General features: G+C 40.8%; 1 protein-coding gene and 1 non-coding gene across 3 annotated transcripts in view; both read left to right on the top strand.

The window, feature by feature from the left end:
* L3MBTL4 (L3MBTL histone methyl-lysine binding protein 4) overlaps positions 1-26,045 on the top strand; it is a 431,550-nt gene that overhangs the window by 348,072 nt on the left and 57,433 nt on the right. The window lies entirely within an intron of this gene.
* LOC117064307 lies at positions 21,299-21,415 on the top strand. The gene has a single exon (XR_004429370.1). It is a non-coding gene; the product is annotated as a U5 spliceosomal RNA (small nuclear RNA).

The raw sequence follows: 26,045 nt of genomic DNA, 5'->3' as shown, positions 1-26,045 counted from the left end.
TCCTGATTGGGAATCTGTCAGAAGTGTCAGCCACTGCTATTTCTTCATTGTGACACATTTTCTAAACAAATCACAAGTTTTGCTGTTGTTATTTACTTTTTTAAATTCTAGGAATCAAGGCAAAAAACAACTCAAATTTTATAGAAATTATGTGATTTGTAAATATATTATTATGTTGACTTAATCTCCTCCCCTGTGACCCTACAACTGAGAGTGAGAGCAGAAGGCCAGCTGTGGGAGTGGCAGGATGAGAGTCGAGTGGATCCAAGAATAGGATGGTTTAGGAGCTTGCCATCTTCAGGTGTCTCTCTTTTTCAGACTAGGACTGATGTAGGTTCTTTTTGTAAACCCTGAAATGGAAGTTTTAGGCACTGAGTGACTTAAGACACTCAAAGGACTTTTGTCTCAAAAGAGATGTGAGTAAAAAGTTTACTTATTTAGGTTTATGTACTTGTCCGTCACCCACACTCAACAGAGATGGGACTGAATTATATTTATCTTTGTATATACAGAACCATGGCAGGCACTCAATAATTGTTTGCAGTATGGAGTAGACAGTAGTTAGTAAAGTTGTTGGTTCTGTAATGGATTGGTGCAGGATATCTCTATCCCAACACGGTAGACATTTTGGGCCAGACAATTCTTAGTTATTGGAACAGGATATATAGCAGCATCCCTGACTTCTACTCACTAGATGCCAGAGGCAGCCCTCTCACCCCAAGATGTGACAACCAAAAGTGTTTCTGGATATTTCTGAATATCTCCAGGATGAAAGGGACAAAATTGCCTCTGGTTGAAAGACCACTGGTTTAGAGAAAATCTTTAATGTGATCTCTTGTGTTGAATTTTTAAAAGTTTATTTATTTATTCGCACAGGAAAAAAAATGAACTATAATTCCAAATACTTTGCAAGGTATGTTTCTGAGAAGTAAGATTCCAAGTATTTTTAATTTCTCTCTGTATTCTTCTGGCCTTTTGAAATTTCTCACATTTCCTACTGTACACATGTTACTCTTATAAGTTGATAAGGGAGAGAATGAAAAAAATCTAATATTTGAAAATGATGTTTTGAAAATACATACTTTTCCTGCTATCATGACATTCTCGATAATCATAATACTTAAGCTAATGAACATTGTGTTATTTTTATTATTGTAAGTTTTGTTTCATTATCTAATTTTTCAGATAATTTTATTTATTTTAGTATTTCAATCAGCAGTATCATAATCAACTATTAATTCTAGTCCTAGATATTGGTACCAATTCATTGGTTAGCCATGGACTGGAATTTAGTCTCAAAGACACTTGACCCTTTTCTAGAAAGGCGGAAGCTTACCCAGCATGAAGTGACTTTGAGATAACCATACTTGTCAAGTGTCACTATGAGAGGCTTAGGGCCCAGGAAACAGGAAGGAAGAGGGTATGTGTGTATGTGTGTGCATAAAGTATTAATACATTCGCTGGCATACTTAATTTTTAAAATATCAGTCACCTAAGAGAATCTGCAAAACTCCAAATAAGAGAAATATCCAAAAGAAAGGATCTAGGGTCCTCTTTCCTTACCCTTTCATTTGCATTGGCTTAAATTGGGGGAAACTCAAGAAGTGAAGGCTTTCTTTTAGCACAAACATTCAGAAAGGGAGCGGGGTGAATAGTCCTTAGAGAATATGTGGGAAGATAAAGAACCGACCCTAGCATTAAAATGTGGGTGGAGCAGAATATTTTCTTTTTAAAAGCAAGAGAAAAGTTTCTTATTTTTCCTTCAGTGTTTTAATCACAGGCAATCTTAGATACCAATTGTATTAGTCAGCTCAGGCTGCCAAGACAGTCTGGGTGGCTTTAACAACAGAAGTTTACTTTTCACAGTTATGGAGGCTAGAATTTCAAGATCATAGTTTGGGCAGGGTTGGGGAAGAGGGTGGCAGAGAGGTTGGGGAAGAGAGAAAGAGAGAGAGTAGTTGCTCTGTGGTGTCTTTTCTTATAAGGGCACTAATCCCATCATGAGGGACCCACCCTTATGACCCCATATAACCCTAATTTCCTTCCCAAATCCCCATGTCCAAAAACCATAGGGGGTTAAGATTTTACCATATGAATTTTGGGGGAACACAGACATTCAATCCACAATACCTAATTAATGATAACATGCAAAAATGGGTGACAAAATTGCGAATTATTTACAAGGCAAAGACTGTCAAAAGTTATCTTTAATACTATTTGCAGTTCAGTGGAGTGTAGGCATTTTTGTTGTTTTTGTTGATTTCTTTCTGTTAGGTGACTCCTCACATTGCTGCACTGTACTTCTTAACAGAAGTGCCACTCTCCCCCGTCAATGTTGCTATCTTTTACTAGGATCAGCAAGTCAGGTTAACAGTAAAAAAATGATCTAGAAATTGATTTCTAGTATCCTCTATAATTTTTTCTGGTATCACTGTTAAAAATATGTCTAGGTAAGTTATTTTATCTGCATCAATATTGGTTAAGTCTCATTGTGACGTAAATATTCAATCAGTATCCCTGCCCTTCTCTCTCTGTCATTGAACTAGAACATTACACAGATACTTCCCACTCCTTCCTTATCCACTTATCTTCACCTGTTCCAAAGTATGTATTCTCCTGTCTGTGGGTGCAAGAGTTATTTTACCCCCTTATTCTCTCTCCAAGTTATCCTGTCTGCTTCTTTCTTCCCAGTGCCAACTACTCATGAGGAGCCTACTCTTCCTTTTATTTGCCTGTTCAGAGCAATCAGCACTTTAATATATCTAAATATTTATTATTAAGCCTCCCGTATATGATTTCAAATGTCATTATGCAGAAGAACAGAGTAAAATTTGCTAAACCATGATCCTTTAATCCTGTGTTAACAGAGGTTACAGTTGGTTGCAGTTGTGTAGGCTATAGTTACAGATTTGTGTTCTACCAGTTGTCTGTTTGCATACTGCAAGCAAAATACTTCACCTGTTAGTGGATGTCAAGCTAATTTAACCTGAGATTTACAGAAATCAAATTTCTAGTCTTGCATTATACTTCCAAGGGAAGTGCCCTGCACAAATTTCCATGTAGAGCATGGTGGCCTTTTTTAATGAATTTCTCCATTGCAAGAATGAGATGCTTCTTGGGAGAAGATTCCGGAAGATACTGGAGTAGCAATCACTAGGACTCCTTCTCCCTTTGTAGACAATAACTGCACTGGCAGAATCTGTTTGATGCAATTGTTTTGGAACTCTGTAGTCTTAGAGTCTATCAAAGCCTTGCAACTTCCAGAGAAAGGCTTACTTGGACAATAAATAGTGGTTAACATGGTAAACTGCAGTTACTTTCAGTCATTCCACCTCTTATCTTGGCACAGTAGTAGTTACCCATTTCACACTCCCACCCCTGTGGCAGGCAGGTATGCATGCGTTCCTGGAGCAGCTTACACACTGCTTGTGGGGGCAAGGGTGGGCAAAAAGTGTCTTGTCCTCCAAATATCAGGGATCTGTGCTCTGACTGCTGATTGCTGCTTCCGATCACAAAAGTGCAAAGAGGTGGTGAGCATTGTTGTCCCATCTCCCGCCTTGTTGCAAGCCCCACCCCTCCAGCTGAGGTGACTCAGGGAATATAAAAAGCCAGTGCACTTTTATTTTTGACCCCATTCCCCTCATTTTTCTCTTTTCCTCTTTTGGGACCAGACATTAAAGACTAAAACATCCAAAAGCAACCATGTCTATGGAGAAGTTAGAAAATGACTATTATACCCCAGGAAAGGTGCAGGCCCAGTAAAGACCTAAGGAGACCTTACGTTTATACCTCAGGCTAATCCTTGGCACAGAGACGGCCCACAACAATCAAACAACAACAATTTTAAATATAAAAAATTAGCAAACTCTGGGGCAAGAATCTGATTTCCAGAGTCACCACGTAATTAGATTTAAATGCTCAGTTTTCAATAAGTAATCACAAAGCTTGCAAGAAACAGAAAAGTTTAACTCCTTCAAAGGAGTAAAAATAAGTCAATGAGAAAATGTGCCTGAAAAAGAACCTCATGAGATTTCTACCAAAGACTTTAAAGCAACTGTCTTAAAGATGTTCAAAGTAAAGGAAGATGTAGAGAAACTCAAGAGAACAATGTATTAACAAAATGGAAATATCAATAGAGAAATACAAAACCTAAAAAGAAACCAAAAAGAAATTTTGAAGCTGAAAAGCACAATAGCTGAAGTGAAAATTTTACTAGAGGGATTCAAAGGGAGATTTCAGCAGGAAAAAAAACAGAATCAGCAAACTTGAAGATAGGATAACATAAATTATTGAGTCTGAGGAAGAGAAAGAAAAAGACCGAAGAAAAGCAAACAGATTGGAAGGGGCCTGTAGGACACCAACAAGAGATTCAGCTTACACATTGTGAGAATTTCAGACGATGAAATAAAGAGGTATAGAGAAATAATTTCTGGAAATTTCCAAAATTAGTAAAAGACATGAATATAAACATCCAAGAAGCTCAATGATCTCTATGATAAACTCAGAAATCAAATTGAAACACATCATAATCATACTTTCAAAAGACAGAGAATGTTGAAAGCAGCAAGAAAGAGGCAGCACATCGCATACAAGGGATCCTTAAGCTTATCCTCAAATTCCTTGTCAGAAACCTTGGTGGCCAGAGATAATGGGCCAATATTCAGTGCTTAAAAAAGCAGAAATACTGTCAACCAAGAATTCTTCATCCAAAAATACCATCCTTTAAAAGTGAGGGAGAAATTAAGACATTCCCTTGTAAACAAAACTGAGGGAGTTCGTAACCACCAGATCTGCCCTGCAAGAAATGCTCAAAGAAGTCCTGCACATTGAAATGAAAAGATCCTAGAGAGTGATTCAAAGCCATGTGAAGAAATAAGGATCTCAATAAAGGTAAATACCTTAGACAACTATAATAGCTATTCTTAGTATAACAATGGTTTGTAACTCCATATTTTTTCACAATTTAACAGACTATGCATTTCAAATAATTATTAGTTTATGGTTTGGGGCATACAGTGTATAAAGATATAATTTGGGGACATCAACAACCAAAAGGAGTGGGAGCAGAGTTTTTGTGCCATCGAACTTAAGCTGGTATAAATTTAAGTTAAAATGCTGTAACTTTAGTAATCCCATGGCAACCACAAAGAAAACAGCTATAGAATATACACAGAAGAAAGGAGAAAAGGATTTTTTGTAACGTTTCATTACAAAAAATCAACTAAACATTAATGAGAGTAATATAGGAAGTAGGAAGACAAAACTATAAGGCACATGAAAAACTTACAGCAAGATGACATAAGTCTCTATCACTAATTATTTTAGATGTAAACAGATTAAACACTCCAATCAAAAGACAGAGGTTGGCAGAATAGGTTTAAAAAAAAAAAAGATCAAACTATATGCTGTGTTCAAAAGACTCACTTTAGATCTAAAGACATAAGAGACTAAAAATAAAAAGATGGAAAAGATACTTCAGGCAAATAGTTACCAGATGAGACCAGAGGTAGCTATGCTAATATCAGAAGAAAATAGATCATAAAATGTTACAATAGGCAAAGACATTATATATTAATAAAATATTTAATACCACAAAAGGAGATAGCAATTATAAACATTTGTGCACCTAATAACAGACCATCAAAATATATGAAACAAAAACTGAAAGAATGGAAGGAAGAAGCAGACAGTTATATGATAATGATGGATAGAACAATCACATGTACATAAGGAATAGAGGACTTAACACAATGAAGCAGCTATCTAACAGACACATAGGGGACACTACCCAACAGTGGCACACAGTCTTCCTAAGTGCACAAGAAACATTCTCCAGGCAAAACATATGTTAGGCCACAAATTAAGTCAAAATGAGGCATATACATACAACGGAATATTATTCAGCGTAGCAAAGGAAGACAGTTTGCACATATGTTACAAAATGGATGAACTGTGAGATGAAACAAGCCAGTGACAAAAAGATAAATACTCTATGATTCTACTCATATGAGGTACTTATAATAGTCAAAAATCACAGAGACAGAAAGTAGAGTGGGGCTTGCCAGGGCTGAGAGGAGGGGATAATGGAGAGTTGTTTACTGGGTCACAGTTTGAGTTTAACATGTTGAAGAGTTCTAGAGATGGATGGCAATGATGGTTGCATAACATTATGGATGTATTTTATACCATGGAACTATACACTTAAAATAGTTAAGACGGTAAATATTCTGTGTATTTTACCACAAAAAAAATGATATAAAACAAGTCAACAGAACAGTGCAAAGGACCCCATGTGCTAATTACCAGCCCCCACAATCACAACCTGTGGTCAGTTCTGCCCTATCTATACCCCCACCTGTATTATTTTGATGCAGATTTGTGTGTGTGTGTGTGTGTGTGTGTGTGTGTGTGTGTGTGTGTGTTTGGAATATATTTCATGAAAACACAGATTCCGTTCAGTGATATAAAACAGCACATCACAAAGCTTTTTTGCACATAACATGTTAGTTCTTTTTTAAAAAAATGTAAGGCCAGGAACGGCCGCTCACGCCTGTAATCCCAGCACTTTGGGAGGCCAAGGCGGGCAGATCATGAGGTCAGGAGATCAAGACCATCCTGGCCAATGCGGTGAAACCCCATCTCTACTAAAAATACAAAAAATTAGCCGGGCATGGTGGCGGGCGCCTGTAGTCCCAGCTACTTGGGAAGCTGAGGCAGGAGAATTGCTTGAACCCAAGAGGTGGAGATTACAATGAGCCAAGATCGCACCACTGCACTCCAGCCTGGGCAACAGAGCAAGACTCCATCTAAAAAAAAAAAGAAAAAAAGGTGTAGGGGGCGGAGAAATTCCTTTTAATGGGTACAATCCACACAATGCAGGTGACCGTTACTCTAAAAGCCCAGGCTTCATCATTATGCAATGTATCTGTGTAACAAAACTGTACTTGTGTCTGCTAAATCTCTGAAATTAAAAAAAAAAAAAATCATGAATCTGATTTGCCTTTGGCCACCAGATGTCTGCAGATAGGCACACAGAGGTGTGAGATAGCACTTTCCATTTGCCCTTCCTCTCTTGTTCCTTTGCCATCCCCCATGAAGACGTGCTGGAGTTGACCTGCTGGAGGATGAGACCTGTGAAGCCGAGTCAGCTGCCCCGGTCATCCCAGCCAAGGCCATGTCCTCTCTGCTCAGCCAACAACTGTCCAACAAACATGTGAATGGGCCCTGCTGAAATCAGAGCTGACCGGCCCACTTGAGCCTAAATCACTGACACACAGATGTATGAACTAAGTAAATACTTTAAAAAATGAGATGCTGATGGTCCCTGAATTTCTCAAGAGGCAAAGAATGGTCCCACCTAGCAACTTATAAATGTTCAGACGTTAGATGGCCATGGAGAAGTAGCACCTCATGTATAGTTTCTCCCTATCTGCAATAAGGTGAAAGAAGGCCTTTATCTTCTCTGCAACCAGAAAACCTATAACCCAAATGCCCAAGAACACAAGAACACGGTTCACCATTCTGCTGTGCTTGTTAGCAGAAGATATATCAGCTCGCAAAATCCCCTGTGACACAGAAACTAAAATAATGCTCAACGATCATTCCTCTCCCACAGGGGAGGAGGGAGAGGAGCAGAAATCAGCACAAGAGCTGGGTTTAGAACTTGGATCACATGTGGCTTTTCTCAATGATCACAAACCCCAGCCTCCTATAATTAATAATTGGATGTATTAAGTATTTCATGGAGCAGTCTAGCCAGACAGCAACTGTAAAATGGAAACATGGACCAGCTTGGTAAAGGGAAAGATGAAATTGTAGAATTAATTAGTTTGTTCGTGCATTGAGTATTTCATAGCAGGAAGCTTATTGTATTTATAAAGGGAAAAACCTCTGGGTATAATTTGACTATCTGGTTGTTTATGTCCGATAGTACAGTTGCAGCATGTTTCATGTTCGTGTGCCTGTTTTAAAATATTTTATTTCATTATCGTAAGAAGTTGCAATGAAACTTCAAACCAGAAAAATCTTAGAAAATTAATGAAATAGGGAGTAGAGAGAAATGGAGATAGCGTTAAACTAAATACAAAGAAAAAGTTGAAACAAATATTTTTATTTGACAAAATTTGAAGTGGCAGGGGGAGGGTAGATGCAAATGCATTTGACCTGCTCAGATAAAATCTTAATTTATAGGCTTGTCTGAAACGTTGGAATCAAAATGATCATTTTTTTTTCTTCCTTTTCCATGTCTTCTCTGCAATGCACTTCCAATGGTACTAACTGATGTTTAAAAAAAAAAAAAATCAGGTTAGTCTGAGAAGGTTGGTCCCCTAAACAAAAAAGTAAATGGCGTTACCTTCCTCCCTCTAAGAGCCTCTTTGTTGGCTGGGTGTGGTGGCTCACGCCTGTAATCCCAGTACTTTGGGAGACTGAGATGGGCGGATCACCTGAGGTTGGGAGGTCGAGACCAGCCTGGCCAACACGATGAAACCCCGTCTCTACTAAAAATACAAAAATTAGCCGGGCGTGGTGGTGGGTGCCTGTAATCCCAACTACTCAGGAAGCTGAGGCAAGAGAATCGCTTGAACCTGGGAAGCAGAGCTTGCAAAGCCGAGATCGTGCCACTATACTACACCAGCCTGGGCAACAGAGTGAGACTCCATCTCCAAAAAAAAAAAAAAAAGAGTCTCTTCATTAAAATAAACCGAATACTTCACTTGTTTAGTAAAGCAATGCAAATTAATACCTAATGATAAAGTCAGAAGATGTGTATACGTATGAGTTCCTGCTTTCTTTCATTTCACAGTCTTGATTCTCCCAGACTAGGATTTTTGCTAGCTATTTGTTCTATCACCCAGAATTTTGAAAAGGCTAAAAAGCATATTCTTGATTTGTGCACTTGGTGCAAAATTCAAAAGGTATTAAGGGGTATACAGTAAATATAAGCTCCCTCCCTGGACCTGATCCTCAGCCTTCAGTTTCCTTCCTTGGAATAATCACTGTATACTTGCGTGTCTTTCTAAAAATATGTTCTGTTTATTTAAGTACATATGTGTGTATGTGTATTTACACAAGTGATGGCATACCACATATATTGTTAAACAGTTTCTTCATGTCCTTTAGCAATAAATCTGACCAGCAGTTCTTACCACATGGAGCTGCACACTATAAATGACCAGTCCCTGTCCATGGCCACCTGGGTGGTTTTCAATGTTGCTATGTAAAGGAGGCTTAAAAGTGTCTTCTATAGGTGTCAGCTTGACTGGAAAATAAAAAAGTTTCTTCTATACTCATCGCTCATGCTTGTGAGAATCTACAGGATAGATTCTGTACGTGAATGTATCCTATTCTAATCCTTTTTGGCATTTCCTCGGCTACCCTTACCCTTACTTGTTCATTTTTCCAAATGAGCTTTAATATCAGTTTTTCTGGTACAACTTTTTTCCATTCCAGTTGGTTAATTTTGAGATTGCAATACATTTATGATTTAACTTTTAATTTTACCCTTTATGAGCTTGAGCACAGCTCAAATATTTCCTGTCCTGTAATTGCATTTTAAGTTTTCCTTTATGTAGAACTTGCACCCTTCTTATGAGCTTTGTTCCTAAGCACTTTATCGTTGTTGTTCCTACAATAAATGGAAGTATTTCTTCCTCGATGTCCTCCACCTAAGACTGTTTGTATGGAAAGGCTGTATATTTCTGTGTATTACTTTCAATCCTGCCACTGTAATCTCGCCTTTATTTGTAACTTTTTCATGTAATTATTTTGGGTTTCTAGGTAAATAAACATGTCACCTACAAATAATTGTCATCTTACCTATTGAAAGTTATTTTATTCCAATTTTCCCCTAACTGAAACATCTTAATTACTTTAGAACAGTATATTTGAGCATCCTCCCTGGCAGACAGGGTCAGAGTCCTCTGCGATTGCAGGTGACTGTGTCTCCTGTGTGACCAACAAGAATCCTGTACTGCCTTCACTTAATTCTACTTTTGCCTTTATTTTAGTCTTTTTGGTTGTTCTTTTATTTGCTGATAGAAATTACAGTAATTCAATTCTCGTATTTGTTTAGTACTAAAGAACAGTAGGTGAGAAGTAGTCATGGTTTCAGTGATTTAAATTTTCACTTTTTAGGTTTCTTTACAAATTCTGTTTAACATTCAGAGAAAGCAAAATAAGTCACAGCAGTTTAAAATTATCCACTTTAAAAGGTATGGAGTATTATTTTAATATTAAGTCTATTTTACTATAGTCTCATTATCTGAAAACTTGTAATCTTGTGGGGAACCAAATTAATTCTTTTCTTTCTTCCGTAACTTAATTCATTGGGGACTCCAGTATCACAATGCTGTTAAGTCTCGTTAGTATAAACACTAGCTGTGAACTCCCATTCACAATTGCTACAAAGAGAATAAAATACCTAGGAATACAACTTACAAGGGATATGAAGTACCTCTTCAAGGAGAACTACAAACCACTGCTCAAGAAAATAAGAGAGGACACAAACAAATGGAAAGATAGAAAGAATCAATATCGTGAAAACGGCCAAACTGCCCAAAGTAATTTATGGATTCAATGCTATTCCCATTAAGGTACCATTGACTTTCTTCACAGAATTAGACAAAACTACTTTACATTTCATTTAGAACCAGAAAAGAGCCCATATAGCCAAGACAATCCTAAGCAAAAAGAACAGAGCTGGAAGCATCACACTACCTGACTTCAAACTATACTACAAGGCTACAGTAACCGAAACAGCATGGTACTGTGACCAAAACAGATGTAAGGACTGTTGGAACAGAACAGAGACCCCAGAAATAACACTACACATCTACAACGATTTGATCTTCAACAAACCTGACAAAACAAGCAATGGGGAAAGGATTCCCTATTTAATAAATGATGCTGGGAAACTGGCTAGCCATATGCAGAAAACAGAAACTGGACCCCTTCCTTACACCTTATACAAAAATTAACTCAAGATAGATTAATTAAGACTTAAATGTAAAACCCCAAACCATAAACACCCTATAAGAAAACCTAGGCAGTACCATTCAGGACATAGGCATGGGCAAAGACTTCATGGCTAAAACACCAGCAGAATTTCAACAAAAGCCAAAATTGACAAATGGGATCTAGTCAAACAAAAGAGCTTCTGCACAATGAAAGAAATTATCATCAGAGTGAACAGGTAACCTACAGAGTGGGAGAAAATTTTTGTAAACTACCCATGTGACAAAGGTCTAATAGCCAGAATTTACAAAGAACTTAAACAAATTTATGAGAAAAAAGCAGACAGCCTCGCCAAAAAGTGGGCAAAGATATGAACAGACATTTCTCAAAAGAAGACATTTCTGTGGGCAACAAATGAAAAAAGCTCATCATCACTGGTCATTAGAGAAATGCAAATCAAAACCACAGTGAGATACCGTCTCACGCCAGTTAGAATGGTGATCGTTAAAAAGTCAGGAAACAACAGATGCTGAAGAGGCTGTGGAGAAATAGGAATGCTTTTACACTGTTGCTGGGAGTGTGAATTATTTCAACCATTGTGGAAGACAGTGTGGCAATTCCTCAAGGATCAAGAACCAGAAATACCATTTGACCCAGCAGTCCCGTCACTGGGTATACACCCAAAGAATTATAAATCATTATACCATAAAGACACATGCACACTTATGTTTATTGCAGCACTGTTTACAATAGCAAAGACTTAGAACCAACCCAAATGCCCATCAATGATAGACTGGATAAAGAAAATGTGTCACATATAAACCATGGAATACTATGCAGCCATAAAATCGAATGAGTTCATGTCCTTTGCAGGGACCATGGATGAAGCGGGAAGCCATTATTCTTAGCAAACTAACACAGGAACAGAAAACCAAATACCACGTGTTCTCACTCATAAGTGGGAGTTGAACAATCAGAACAGATGGACACAGGGAAGGAAACATCATACAGTGTCGCCTGTTGGGGGGATGGGGTCAAGGGAGGGAGAGCATTAGGACAAATACCTAATGCATGTGGGGCTTAAAACCTAGATAATGAGTTGATAGGTGCAGCAAACTACCGTGGCACATGTATGCCTATGTAACAAACCTGCACATTCTGCACATGTATCCCAGAACTTAAAGTAAAAAACAAACAAAACACTAGCTGTTTTACTGGTGAGTGGACATGCGAGTTAATTAAGATTCCTGGTTGCAAGAATATTAATAATCTAGGTTTTATTGTTAAATTTAACATAAAATGAAGAAAATTAATGCAATAAATTATAAATTTCATCTTAACTTAGAAACCAATTCGTTATGTGACCTCTGGCAAACCATTTAACCTCTCTACTTAGATATTTTCAACTTACGAATGTGATTGTTATTAAACATTCAATATTAAAGTAAATGTTAATTAATATTCAATATTCAACCCCTTATGTTTCTAATCATACTCTCAGTCACTATTATAAGTCCTCACTTAAACAGGTCATGGTGTTGATAGTGTTCTTTCTGTGGTCATTCTGATCCTCACGTGGCATTTTAGATGTTGAAACTGAGTAGGTGTTCATGACTTCTTCCCTAGCTCTTTGGCAGATTGAGGGAGTGGCTGGGATTAAAACCCACAGTCATAGGTTTTTCATCAGCTGCTGTCTTTAGCTCACCGTAAGTTCATCAGATTGTCTCCTACAGCTTATTGTCTACCACTTTTTCAGGAAGTTGGTAAAGATTAACTCTTACCTCTTGCTAAAGTCATTGCAAATTGGAAATGTTGTATAATATAAATAAAAGTTGACCTCCTGGAGATAAGACATTGGCATTATAAAACACAGTGATGATATTGTAAAATATTTTAACTAAGGAAAATATCCCCACATGAAATAATGGTCAAAGGGGCACCCACCTAAATTTTTTTTTAATTCTATTTACCAAACCTTTTCCTTTCTTCTAATCTAGCACATCAGAATTTGTCTTTTGTTCCAACCATACTTTGTTATGATGTCCTATTTTTATATTTCTAAGGCTAGAAGAATGTTCATAGCAGAAAGAGTCAATGGGAGGAAAAGGCACATGCGAGAAGTCAGTCATATCATGATGAATCTGCCGATTTACTTAGTTCTTGTTCATCTGCAGCTGATGTAGTTTAAGTGATAATGTATGACCAACATTTTTTACCCTAACAGCCATCAGATAGATAGAAGTAAAATATTCACTAACGTTTAGAATAGCCTCCAGGCCATGGACGGGTACTGGCCCAAGGCCTTTTAGGAACCAGGCTGCACAGCAGGAGGTAAGCAGCAAGCTGGTGAGCATTACTGCCTGAGCTCCCCCTCCTGTCAGATCAGCAGTGGCATTAGATTCTCATAGGAGTGCGAACCCTATTGTGAACTGCACATGCGAGGGATCTAGGTTGCACACTCCATATGGGACTCTAACTAATGCCTGATGACTTGAGGTGCAACAGTTTTATCCCAAAACCACCCCTCGCCCAAGCCCGTCTGTGGAAAAAATGTCTTCCACGAATCTGGTCACTGGTGTCAAAAAGATTGGGAATCACTGTTTTAGAATATAGAGCAGCAGTCTTGAAACTAATCAGCAGTACAAAGCTACACATAGTAAAGGTCTGGAAGAGTTAAACAGAGTGAATGTTTTTAGAAATGGAGAAAAACTGAAATATATCCACACACAAATGCATTAATCAGACACTGAGAGCGTGAAAAGGCGTAGGCATATCTAAAGTTTATGATTTGTTTTGAAAAGATGAGATGAAGCTTGGTTTTCATTCAATGCGGTGAGGTCTGTGGGGTTTGAGGCCAGTGGATGCCCTGTCTGAATTTAGAGACCTCTCAAAGGAGAGGCAGAGGTGACTCTTCTTAACCAAAAAGAGAGTGTCTTTAAAGTAGATCTTTTTGCCAAATTTACCTGGGCGATCAATGCTGCAGCTATCCAATGGATAGTGTTCCGTTCTGGAATGTCGTTTTTCCAGGATTCTGTCTTGTTTTGTTTTTACCAGAAGCAAGACCCTTGTTTTCTCATGCTGTCTGCAAAATTGTAACTTTACTAAGGAATTTGGAGAGATCCTATGGGTATGATTTCCCTGAGGTGCTGAGAGGAGGTGCTGATGGGAAGTCATGAGGAAACAGGGAAAAGAAAAGAAGTCGCTTGGAAGAGAGGGCTATAAATTATTTTTAAACACCCTCTATGATTATTTAGCTAAATGCAGGAGGCGTAGCGAACTTTATTTTCAAGTATGTGACCTTTTCACAATCATAAACTGCATACCAGAATGTGCAGTGGTTTTAATTAACCACCCTGTTGTGTGAAACCAAAAACCAAACTGAATATGAGTGTCTTTTTTAATACCCATTGATTTGAGTAATTAGAAAGAAAAAAAAAGTAGCATTGTAAGAAGCATTGTAAGCAGCATTCTGCAGCTGAATTTATCCCTATCTTTTTACTTTAAATTAGAGTTGGAGAAAAAAGTGTAAATTCCACTATTTGGTTTCATTTCTTAGTTTAGATAAATAAGTATGACCAGCAGTAATTCATTAGCAGAGGCACTGTTTATGTAATGCTTTCTTTCAAATAGTGTACCTTGAGAGGGGAGAGTAGGCAGTTTGCGTATTTTGTAGGCTTTAATGACTATGATTTAGCAAAACAATATCCTGGAATGTATGAGGAAATAAAAATGACAGATTCATCTTGCTGTATTTTCTGCCCTGAAAAGCTATTTATGTAAATATAAATGCTGTATTTATATTGTAGTACAAAGATAGCTGCAAAAGATGGGCTCCTTAGTCACTGTTTTTGAGATGACAGTAAGACAGGGAAAACCAGGAGACTACCACCTGTGTTGTGATTATCAACTCCATATAAAACATGCATGGATATGCTCTCATTTTAAGAAATTCCAATCGATGACCATCCAAACTTCAAAACGCGTAAGTGAGGGTAGTTGTGAACATTGCAAAAGAATGCTGTCAAAGAAGTAATAAGGCCAGGCATGGTGGCTCACGCCTGTAATCCCAGTGCTTTGGGAGGCTGGGGGGGGGGGGGGGGGTGGATCACCTGAGGTCAGGAGTTCAAGACCAGCCTGGCCAACATGGTAAAACCCGGTGCCTACTAAAAAATACAAAACTTAGCTGGGTACTTTTATTTTTAATCTTGGTGAGACTTCTTCCAGTGTGGGAAAAATAATCAAATAAGTCACACAGTTAGATTTTTGAAAGGAGACTAACAAACTTGTAAAAAGCGTAATAGCTGTGTATTTGCACAGACATTTTGTTGCAGTTGAAGTGCATTGGGTACACAATAAATCTACCACTGAAACACTGCACGAACTTGGGCAAATTACCTAAGTTTTAAACTGCAGATCCCACTTGGAACATACAGGCTAATTGTACTCTTCCTCGCGTGGCTGAAGACAGGTGAGGCGTGAAAGGTACAGCCCTGCACAGGCACAGAGTTTATTATCACAGTGTATGAATGTGGTTTTCAGTTACAATTACTCTAAATACCTCTTCCAGGCAACTTTAATAGTTTACAACCCTCTCCCCTTCTTTTTAAGTATTTCCCACAATGTCCGGCATGGTCCTTATCAAAAATGGGTACTTAATAAATGCTTGTAGCATGTTGAATTATTTGATCCTGACTTATTTACTTCCTCATTTCATAGAAAGCTAAATTAGTCCCCAGGAAATTAGCCACGTATTTCTACATTTTCCCACTGGAATGTTCTTCATTCTATCAAAAGGAAAGAAAAGCTGGCTCACTTTCTGTAGATTTTTTACTTTTCCATTTGAGTTTTAAGGACTCTTTTAAAAATAGGATATTCTTTTATCTTTCCACATCATGAATCAGTGCACTCAGATGCAAAGATCATTTTCCACTTTTCTGATCTTTTCCAGTTTTATTATCATCTCCAAAGCTAATGAGAGCCACTGCTCCCTGTCTCTTCTCTGCTGCAGAAGTCAGTATGTCTAGCCACATAAATGATTTCTTTTAAACTCTTAGTATAGCCACACCTTTACTGGAAAGGGGCAGGAAGCAGTGCCCAGGGAGCCACCTCACTGTACTGAGCTCTGCCCTCCTACCAGCCACGCCTTCCTCGGGGCTTGCATCTGTAATCTCACTTATCCTCCCAGCATCCCACAGGCCCTTGTTTTACCAGTGAGTAACCTGAGGCCTAATGGGATTAAGAAATTTACACAAGGTCAGGAGGCTAGAAAGTGAGAGTGGGAAGAGTCAAACCCAAACAGTATGATTTCTAGGTAGCAATCTTAACCACTGCCTGAGGACTAACAGCAGCACCTCTGCCTTTCTACAGAAGGCACAAATACGTGCTCAGTGATACTTCTTGATATATAAAATTAAAAATAGAAGACATTTTGAAATGTATAAACTCTGGATTTCACTCCTGCCTTACTTGTGACTGGGTGACCCTAAGCCAAATCACATAGCCTTTGTGCCTTAATTTTCCCAAATCAACAATAAATTAAAATACACACCCTCAAGAGATGTTGTTGGGATTCGATGTGATAATCCTTATAAAGCAAGTAAGTAGCACTATGCTTGTCACACAGGTGGATGATGAAGCTGTAAAGACTGATTTTTAAAGACCTTTTGAGCAGTGCTAAATTAGAGCATCAATTATAATCTGTCGGCAGTAAGAAATCATTGGATGTCTATCAGCTTGTCCCAGAGGTACATGATCAGATTCATGTTGTTGAAAAAATGAGTTTAAAAGTATTGTGGAGGCTGTAGTGAGTGGGAGCAAAATCAGAGACAAGGTACGTGGTCAGGGGCTTCCCTGAGGTCCAGGCAAGAGGAGATGAAGGTTTGAGCAGAACAGTGGTCATAGACGCAGAAGCAGAGCTCCATGAATATTGCAGAGGAGGAACTAAAGGGATTGAGCTGCCATTTGAAGGTAAGGAAATGAAGTGGTTACACATGACCTTGTAACAGCAGCTGGGCATATGGTGAATATGGTGATGTTATTAACCACAAATAAGAATTACTGGAGGAGAAATAGATTGTATGGTGAAGATCATGAGGCTAATTTGAGAAAGGCTGAATTTTAGATTTCCTACCAAAAATCATAGAGAAAATGTTTATTAGAAATTGGCCCAGGGTACAGAAGTTGTGTCTGAGACCTAGACCAACATTTGGGATTAATAGAGTGGCAGTAGATGCTGGGTATTAAATGACTCTCAGCAGCATCACCACCACACTGGGGGACCCAGCAGCGCTCAGCACATCTTTGTGGCAGGAGGAGGAGGTATAAGGGAAGGACAAGAGAGAGAGTGTAATGCCTGAAGAGAAAGAGCCTAGGAGAGGAGAGAGGCAGGGGAGGCAGAAAGGGCTGGCAGGGAGGCTGAGAAACCCACCCCCCCCCCAGGAGAACCGGGACCGGAGGTGCGCCATGCAATGGGTTCGATTCTCAACTTACCTCCGTTTGTCTATATTGAAGAAGATTTCACAGAAACCCTAAAGATCAGTGTCTTCCCTTTTGTGTACTGCTCACGAATAGTCTGAATGCTGCTATTTAGTCACTTCCATGCAGGGAGGGCCACAAAAGGCAGTTGCCCCACTGGAGAGCAGCTCCTGTTGCAGGTTACAAAGGGGAACAGGACGGCAGGGCACGGTGTTTCCAACAGATTGTGTCTGAAAATGAGTGACTCATGGTCTTAGCTCTTTGTCACCTGCAGTCTATTTTTCCATTGTCCTTTTCTGAATTTCTTCACCAAGCTTTCTGCTACCCGTCAGATATATTTATTGGCAGTATCTCCCACAGCTACATGGAAACACACTGAAAAAGGGAAAGAAAAGTTTCACCATGCTCTGCATTTCAATGAGGAGACTTGGGTTCAAGATGTGCCTTTGCCTCTGCAGAGCTCCTCCCCGCCCTCAGCCTGCAGCAGGCTAGCTCTGCTATCCTCATGGCCTGGCCCTGCTGTCCAGGTGCCCACTGATCACCTCATTGAAAAACCTGAGGACTGTGTCCAGGGCCTCACTTACTTGACCATGGAAAAGCATTGGGCCCCGTGAGACCATTCCCACCTTCTTGAAATCTACTTTGGCTTCCAAGACATCATCCTAGACTCAATTTTCTCCCATCTGGCCTCTCCTTTCTCAGTTTCCTTTGTTGCCCTCTCTTTCTCTATCCTACTTCAAATACTATTTCGTGGAGCTCTCTTCTCTCCCAGTCTCTGAGTAATCTCACTCAGTCTTATGGCTAATGGCTTCCACAGTTCTGTCTCCAGCTCCTATCTCCATCTTGACCTTCCTCTGCTTAGTGAGCACATCCACCTCAGACATATGAAACTAGTCCAAACCAAATTTATTATCCTATCTTCCAAGTCTAGATCAGAAAATGGCTCCACCATCTAACCAATTGCTCAAGCCAGAAACCTAGGAGTGTCCTTGACTCCTCTCCTTCACAAATCACCTATATCCAGTTAGAAACCAAACCTAATTGATTTTGCCTCCGAAGCCTTCTCTCCCTCTCTGCTTTTGCAACCTAGTGCAGGACCCAAGAGTCTCTCTCACTTTGACTACAGGACGGTGTCTCCATATCTGGTCTTCCTGCCTCTCTGCTTACCTCCCTACATCTTATTCTCCTCGTTGCCGTTAGGGTGATCTTTCAAATCTAATCATGGCACTGAATGCTGAAATCCCTTCAGCAGCCTTTCCAGCAACCTCAGAATAACCAGGTTTCTGGGACCTTCATGACCTGGTCCTTGCTCATGTCTCCATCCCCATCTGTCTCCTCTGCCTGCCCTCTCACCTCTTGCCTTTGCACATACTGTTTCCTCTTTCCAGAACCTGCTTTCCCCCTTCTTCTCAGCTCCACCCGATTACTGACTATATCAGAGCCAGCCCTCTTACCTCAGCCTGGACATCTCTTCCCTCTTTAGTCTGAATCATTCCTAGCTCCTCCTCCTTCCCTCCCCACAATAGGAAAGGGAGCTTTGCTGGTTAATCTCATAAATCCTATAATCCCTAAACTTCTCCCATCATAGCATTTATTAGACTCTATTTTAATTATTTAACTGTCTCTCCTGTAGAATGTGAGCTCCATAAGGGCAGGGACCATGTGTGTCTTGTTCCTTATATCTGCAGGGCCCAACTTAGAGTCTGGCACACAGTAGGTATTCAAGACACTTCTGAATAAATGATGCACCTTGGGAACACAGAGATGGACAAGAGGACATGCCTCCTGTTTTCAAGGATAAACAAACTTTTAAAGAAAAAAACACAAATAATTATGACATCACAAGTACTGTAATAGAAACATACCTGATCCAAATTTTCACAGAAAAGAGAGTGGCTAACTTTGTCTGGAAGACATGAGTTGATCTTTAAAAGTGTGAGGAGCCAGTATAAGATCCATCTTTGGACTTAGCCCCGCTACTAATTAGCTTTTCATCTTGGGTAAATTAACCTGACTTCTCTGAATTGTAATTTCATTCTCTACAAAAGTAGAGATAATACCTCACTTTACAAAACTGTAGGGAGGACTAAATAGACTAATTTAAATGATGTATACGAAGCCCGGCACCTAGTAGATGCTCAGTAGATAGTAGCTATTTTATCATTTCATTGAATTTCTTTTACACAATGCTTCTTGAACTAATTAATGCACCTGAAGATGAACGAGGAAAAAAGAATACATTTCTTGAATGTGACTAAAATTACAACTTCAGCTGGGTCAACATGAGGGGGTTTCTAAACTACAGTCTAATATATAATTTATCATTTGCCTCCATTAAACTGTAATGAACTATTGAGAACCAAGGGGACAGTCCTTACACAAAAAATTTTCTTTTACCGCAACCTAGGGAATTATTTGCACGGTTGCTTTCGTGCTTAGAGTAACTTACTAGCTCTGGGTCATCTTTATTCATCTGGATATTGATTCTACATAATATCACATAATAAGCTCTTGCCTCATCGGCCTAGTATACTTAGGGAGGTATACTTTAAAGGTATGAAATCTGTGACTGTCCGTGAAACAGCAGAAATGCGTTTGAAGACATTTGCAATGAATATGATTCTGATTAAAAGCTGTAGATAATATCCATGCATCTCCCTTTGTTTCCTTGGGGAAAGACTAATGCACTATAAGCCTATCTTTATGATGTTGATGATTAATCCTAAGAGATAATATCATGACATTTCTATCAACCAATTTCACCTCACATTCAAGATGCCAACAAGTTGATTTCAGTTAGTTTGGGGTCCCTGAGATAATGTTAAGTCATTAATTAACTTGCGTAGCCTCAGGCATCTTTGCTGGAATTCTTGCTGCTGTCTCTTCTTGTGCTAATCAGAATCTTTGTTCTGATTGCTTCCAGACCTTAACTCTTTCAGAGCATAGACATGTCATTGGTTTGACAGTTCCTAAAAATTATCCAGTTGTCTAATAATTAATGCTACTGTTTAGATATTCAAAAGTCATTTGTTTACAGGAAGAACAAATTCCAGCTGGCCCTCAGAATTCAGAGCAGAGCGGAAATGGTAGGGCTTTCCCTGTTTTAGAACATTTAAAGAATTACACTGCATGCCCACAACACACGGAACGTCTCTCACTTCTGGATGTAGCTGATGCCACTGAAGTCTTTAGTACATAGTCAGTGGTAATGGCCATTCTAGAATCTACCAGGCTTTCCGTGGGTAAGAGAAGGGGTTTGGTATAATTCTTTACTTCAGAACCTCCCATGGTTCTAGCCTGTGCATTGGGGGCTAAGCCCTGCTGTTCATCAGAATCACCCGTGCAGCCTTTGCTTACATGCACATGCTCAAGCCCCATCTAAGAGACCAACTCTGGAAACGGAGCTGAATGTAGGTATATTTTTCACTTCCAGGGGTGATTTGGATAAACAGGTATGGTTGGGAGTCACTGTCCTCTGGATGGGCAGCCTCGTTCGACTTTCCAGCTTCCTCTCCTGCTGCACTCAGGACTCCGCCCGATCAATCACTTGCACATCTCCGTCTTCATGGTGTCACCTCTACCGTGAGCCTCCTCTTCCTCTCCACTGAAATCCAAAGCCTTTCTTAAAATAGTGGCTCTTATACCTTACTGTGCATAAGAAAACCCTGGAACATCTGAAGAAGTTCTGTTTCCAGCTTTCCCTGCCCCAGAGGTTCTGATTCACTGGGCTGGGATAGGGTCTGGGCAGGACATTTTTGGTAAGCTCTCCGGGCAACTCCAAGGCAATCATGGCTCTGCTCTGAAAACAACTGCTTTATGCTTTTCTCTGCACAACCTTCCCCAAATCCAGCTCTCAGAGGTCATTGCTCTCATGCTCTGATTTCTTGTCTGAACAAATAAATCTTTCACTTTTTACTAAAGATTCCCATGCAGAGGGACAGTTGTGAGTTCGTAACCAAACTTTTTAAGGCCTTGCTTAGGCAGGGCTAAATGAAAAGTTGAAAAAAAAAAAAGAATTAATTGCTCTTTCCTCTGGTCAGAGCACTTCGCTCATCCCACTGGTGTGCACTCTGCATGATATTATGGGCTGTTACCCAAGGGTCTGTCTCCTCATTTAATGGGCAGTCCTCAAGGGCAGGGACCATGCTATCCTCATTTTTGTATTCCTGCCCTTAATTCGGTGTCTGGCACAATTCAGAAAATGTATGTCAAAGAGACAGTAGTGTTTTGTGACATAACATTTATAATTTAAAATTACAGTGTAAAATCTAGAAAAAGTAAATAAAATTCCACAGCTGCTGCTCTGTGACTCAGCATCAGTGTCAAGAGGAGACGGTTTTCTTCTCAATTTGGGGCGGCTGCGGCGCCAGCATCTCTCACACTGTCACTGCTTGAGAAGTGTCTGCAATCAGCAGCAGGCCCAGACTGTCCACTCTCATTTCAGCTGCATTTAAATCCATTTTGCATGTTTCTTTCAACATCAGCTTTTGAAATCTTTCTCCAGGAAGAAAACGATCTCTGTTGGAGATGCTGAATGCTTGTGGTCGTTTTTTTCTTTCTTTTCACCAGATTTCTGTAATGGGCAGGACCAGCATCCATGAAGGGTGTTGTGTTCATCTCATGATCATGGATTCCAGGGAGATGGTGGGCTTCACCCCTCAGCTCAGGCGGGCTATCTACCACCCCCTCTGCTCCGGGCCTCAGCTCTGCCCTGGGAGGCAGATGATCAGGAAGCTGTGGTACCCCTGGTCTGGCTGCCTCTTCATGCCCCTTCCCCACAGGCTGTCTCCACAGGGGCCTTCCTCTGCCTGCTGTACCCTGCCCTCTGCCCGCCACTTGGCCCTTCACCCTTCAAGTCTCCGTTTAGCTATCATCCTCACCAGGAAAACTTCCCAATCCTCCTAAAACTGAGTCAGGGGCTCCCATGTTCTCCTAGTTGTTTATCATAAGTGTTATAGACTTAGCAAATCATGCTACTGATAAAATCACCTGCTTGCCAGGCGTGCAGAATGGTATATAATAGACTTTGGAGACTCAGAGGGGAGTGGGAAGGGGATAAGGAATAAGAAGCTACATATTGGGTACCATGTACACTACTCGGTGTGTCTCTGCACAGAGACCAGGCTTTGTGCCTCCATTCCTGGCCTTCATGGGCCATAAAGGTGTCTTTGCAGTTTCATTCCTATGAAGAATATTTGAGTTAGAGGTCCTGAGCTAGTCCCTGTGGAACAATCAAAGGCTAAAAAGACATGCCCCTTACCTGCAGATTGCTTTCAGAGAAATTAAAGCTATAATCACACAGGTGAGATTACACAGATCAGAGCCAAATGATGCCTAAGGAGTGACCATTGTAGTTGGTGTCCCAGTATCTGCAGCATGTAGTTCGAAATTCCAGCCATCTCTCAAGGTCCACCTCCATCTGACCCCTTTCAAAGGCTCCATCCATGCCCGTGCTGCTCCCCTGGAAGAATCCTCCTCTTTAAACACATGGTCTGTTCCTTGTCCTCCCCATAAACCATGGCAACCCCACTTCCACACCTTTCAAGCAGTGAAGCCCCACCTGGCGTATTTCCCTTGCTCTGTCTCCTGACATGCCCTGTCCTGTAGCGGGGCCTGCCCTGACCATCCAGCCAAGTGTTCATATTCTGCAGCGGTCACAGGACACTCAGAAGAGACTGCACTGAGTTGTGATTCTTTTTTTTAATTAATTTTTTTTTTTTTTTTTTGAGACAGAGTCTTGCTATGTCACACAGGCTGGAGTGCAGTGGTGCGATCTCGGCTCACTGCAAGCTCCACCTCCCAGATTCAAGCGATTCTCCTGCCTCAGCCTCCTGAGTAGCTGGGACTACAGGTGCATGCCATCTTGCCCAGCTAAATTGTTTTTGTATTTTTAGTAGAGGCGGGGTTTCACTATGTTAGCCAGGACGGTCTCGATCTCCTGACCTCATGATTTGCCCACCTTGACCTCCCAAAATGCTGGGATTACAGGTGTGAGCCACCGCACCCGGCCAAGATTAATTTTTATGTAACTGCTTTCTCCCCCCAAGGACCATAGTTTCTTTCTTTTATAATTCCCAGTGCTCAACGCAGAGCGTACTGGCTCAACAAATATTTGGAGATGGTAGTCACTTCTGGCTGGAGAAATCAATGAAGATTCCTAGAGGATGCAATGTAAGGAAAGCATCGTTCTAGATCCCCCAAAGGCTCCTGGGACCTGAAACTCCAAGTTCCATGTTTTTGGTATTGTGTTGAGAAGAGTCTCTGGGTTTAGGTCTTATCTCTGGGTGGCACTGAGTGCTCACCGTGACTGGCCATCCACCCCCACCTTCTGCAAGTTTCACAAGCACCATGTCCTTCTGGCTTCCCTCCCACATCACTGCCCCTTCTTCTTGGACTCCTTAACTCAAAGTTTGATTACCGGGAGCCCTCTCCTTTCTCCAGACCTTATGTCTTCTCTACACAGTCCCCCTGGGGGTTATCATCTACTCCATGGCCTCAGCAGTGTTTGTGCAGAATACTTTGAAATCTACCTGTGTTTTCAGCCCTCATCTCTATCCTGAGCTCCTAACTCACAAATTCAGCTGCTTGCTAAATACTCCATTTGTATGACCCCAAGCACCGGGGTCCCCCATCATCTTTCCTCCCCACAAACCTCCCCTTCCTCCCTGATCTCTGGGTCAGTAAAGGCATCCCCTTATATCCGCCCACTTCAGTCCGCTCCTACTATGACTGCCTAAATCTAAGCTACCAGGATTTCTCACTTGATTCCTACAAGGGCCAGTCCTCCCGCTCTTCCTGTTTCCACCATTGCCCTGTCTAACTAATCCTTTCTTCACACTACACACCAAAGTGACATTTTTGAAAGTCAGATGTAATCAAGTAATGTTTCTGCTTGAAGCTCGCCAAAGTTTCCCCAATATTCTTGGGGTAAGGTCAAGTTTTCTTAACAAAACCCTTTGTCCTCTATTCCCTTCTAGCCTCCTCTTCTCCTATTCACTGTCTCCTCTGCTCCCTGCCCCACACTGAGCTCCAGCCATGTGGACCCTCTTCTGTTATTCAAGTCCTCCAGGTTCCTCTCACCTCCGGCCTCTGATCACGCGCACACACGCTTTGCCATGCCCTGATAATCGATATTTGGATTCCAGTGCAGACTTCACTTATCCTGCAGCCATCTCTGACCTCATGATCTGCATGAGGCACCCTTTTCTCTCCTGCCTGAGCAGCCTCTACTTCTTCTCTCCAGGACCTTACCATTCTGTATTGTAGTTGCTTGCTTAATTGTGTGCTCAGTAACAGTTAGCCTACAGGATGAATGGATGGATGGATGATCTGTTTACTGAAAAGGTAGCCTCTCTGAAAATCAGGCTTCTCCGAAGAGGAAGGCCCACATTATAGAGAATTCATCAGTGGTACGTGAAATTTTAAGAGATGGTAGAGAAGTGCCACAAACCTTTTTACTTTAAGGATGCATTATGTTTGTGTAATCATTATCTTTATACAGCACCTTTAAAACTCAATTTTGTCCCAACAACAGCCCCATATGAGGCAGAAGAAGCAGAAAAAAATTGATTTTCATTTACCGAAGAGAAACTTGAGGCCCAGAGTAGTGAAGTCTCTGGCCCAAGGTCATACTGGGCTCTTGACCTTGGACTGGAAGAAAAGTCTTCTCATTGCCAGCCACAAGCCTCCACAGACAACTTCCCAGGCTGCCTGCCCTCAGGATGGCTGTGAGAAAATGGAGTGACTTTCTTCTCTCTACCAGGAAAGACCTGGTACCAAGAGAAGGAGAAAATAGTTGAGAAAGCATATCATGAGAAAAGAACAAATATCAGATCAATCCCTTTTATCACTCAGTCCTTCAGCAAATGCTTCTGGTTGCCTAATACGTGCCAGATCTGAGGATCATCATAGACCAAATTGGAAGCTATATCTGCCTCATGTGTAGAGTAGAAAAGGCAGACTAATCCAAAACATGGCAAATCATGCAAAATTCGAATTGCAAGAAGACCTCTGAGAGGCAGGCATATGCAGCACTTCAAGAGCAGATGGCAGGGACATTGGATCAGTCAGGCAGGGCTGAGGACACACTAAGGAATTGTAGGTGTTCACTGGGCAAGGGTGGGCCTAGGGCTGCCAAGGGTATGAGCAGAGTGAGAAGATGGGGAGAGATGGTGAGCGGGAATCTGAGTGTCTTGAAAGTTGAGGGATCAGAAGAAGAGCACAGCTCCTCCTCATCATGGAAAAGTGAAGGAAGTATTTAACTGAAAGTTTTTTACACATTGCATTCTGAGTCAGCCCAAGACTGTGTTCCAGCCAATTGTAGCTGACAAGTGAGGGGAAGAGCAAGACAATGCAGGAAGCTGGAAGGAGAGAGAGCTGGCACGGAGAAGGGGCGGGTGAGTCTTCCCTTTGCTAGGATGTTTTGACTTTAAAAAGCTGCCTCCCATTGCCAGCCAGCTGGGGTTCGCCTGCCCGTGCCTACCCCTAGGTCCTCATTGCAAGTCAGTCCACACAGGGACATTCCTCCTGGCATCAGAATTGGACCTACAGGGACCCTGCAGGCAGTGACTGGAAGGTTTGCGGATTTGATTCCCCTTAAAAGAGTGAGCATGTGTTTG

This window comes from Trachypithecus francoisi, unplaced genomic scaffold (genome assembly GCF_009764315.1).
Source record: "Trachypithecus francoisi isolate TF-2019V2 unplaced genomic scaffold, Tfra_2.0 Lachesis_group19, whole genome shotgun sequence".
NCBI classification, from domain to species: Eukaryota; Metazoa; Chordata; class Mammalia; order Primates; family Cercopithecidae; genus Trachypithecus; species Trachypithecus francoisi.
Note: the sequence above shows the minus strand (reverse complement) of the source record. Positions and strands in the feature narration are given on the sequence as shown.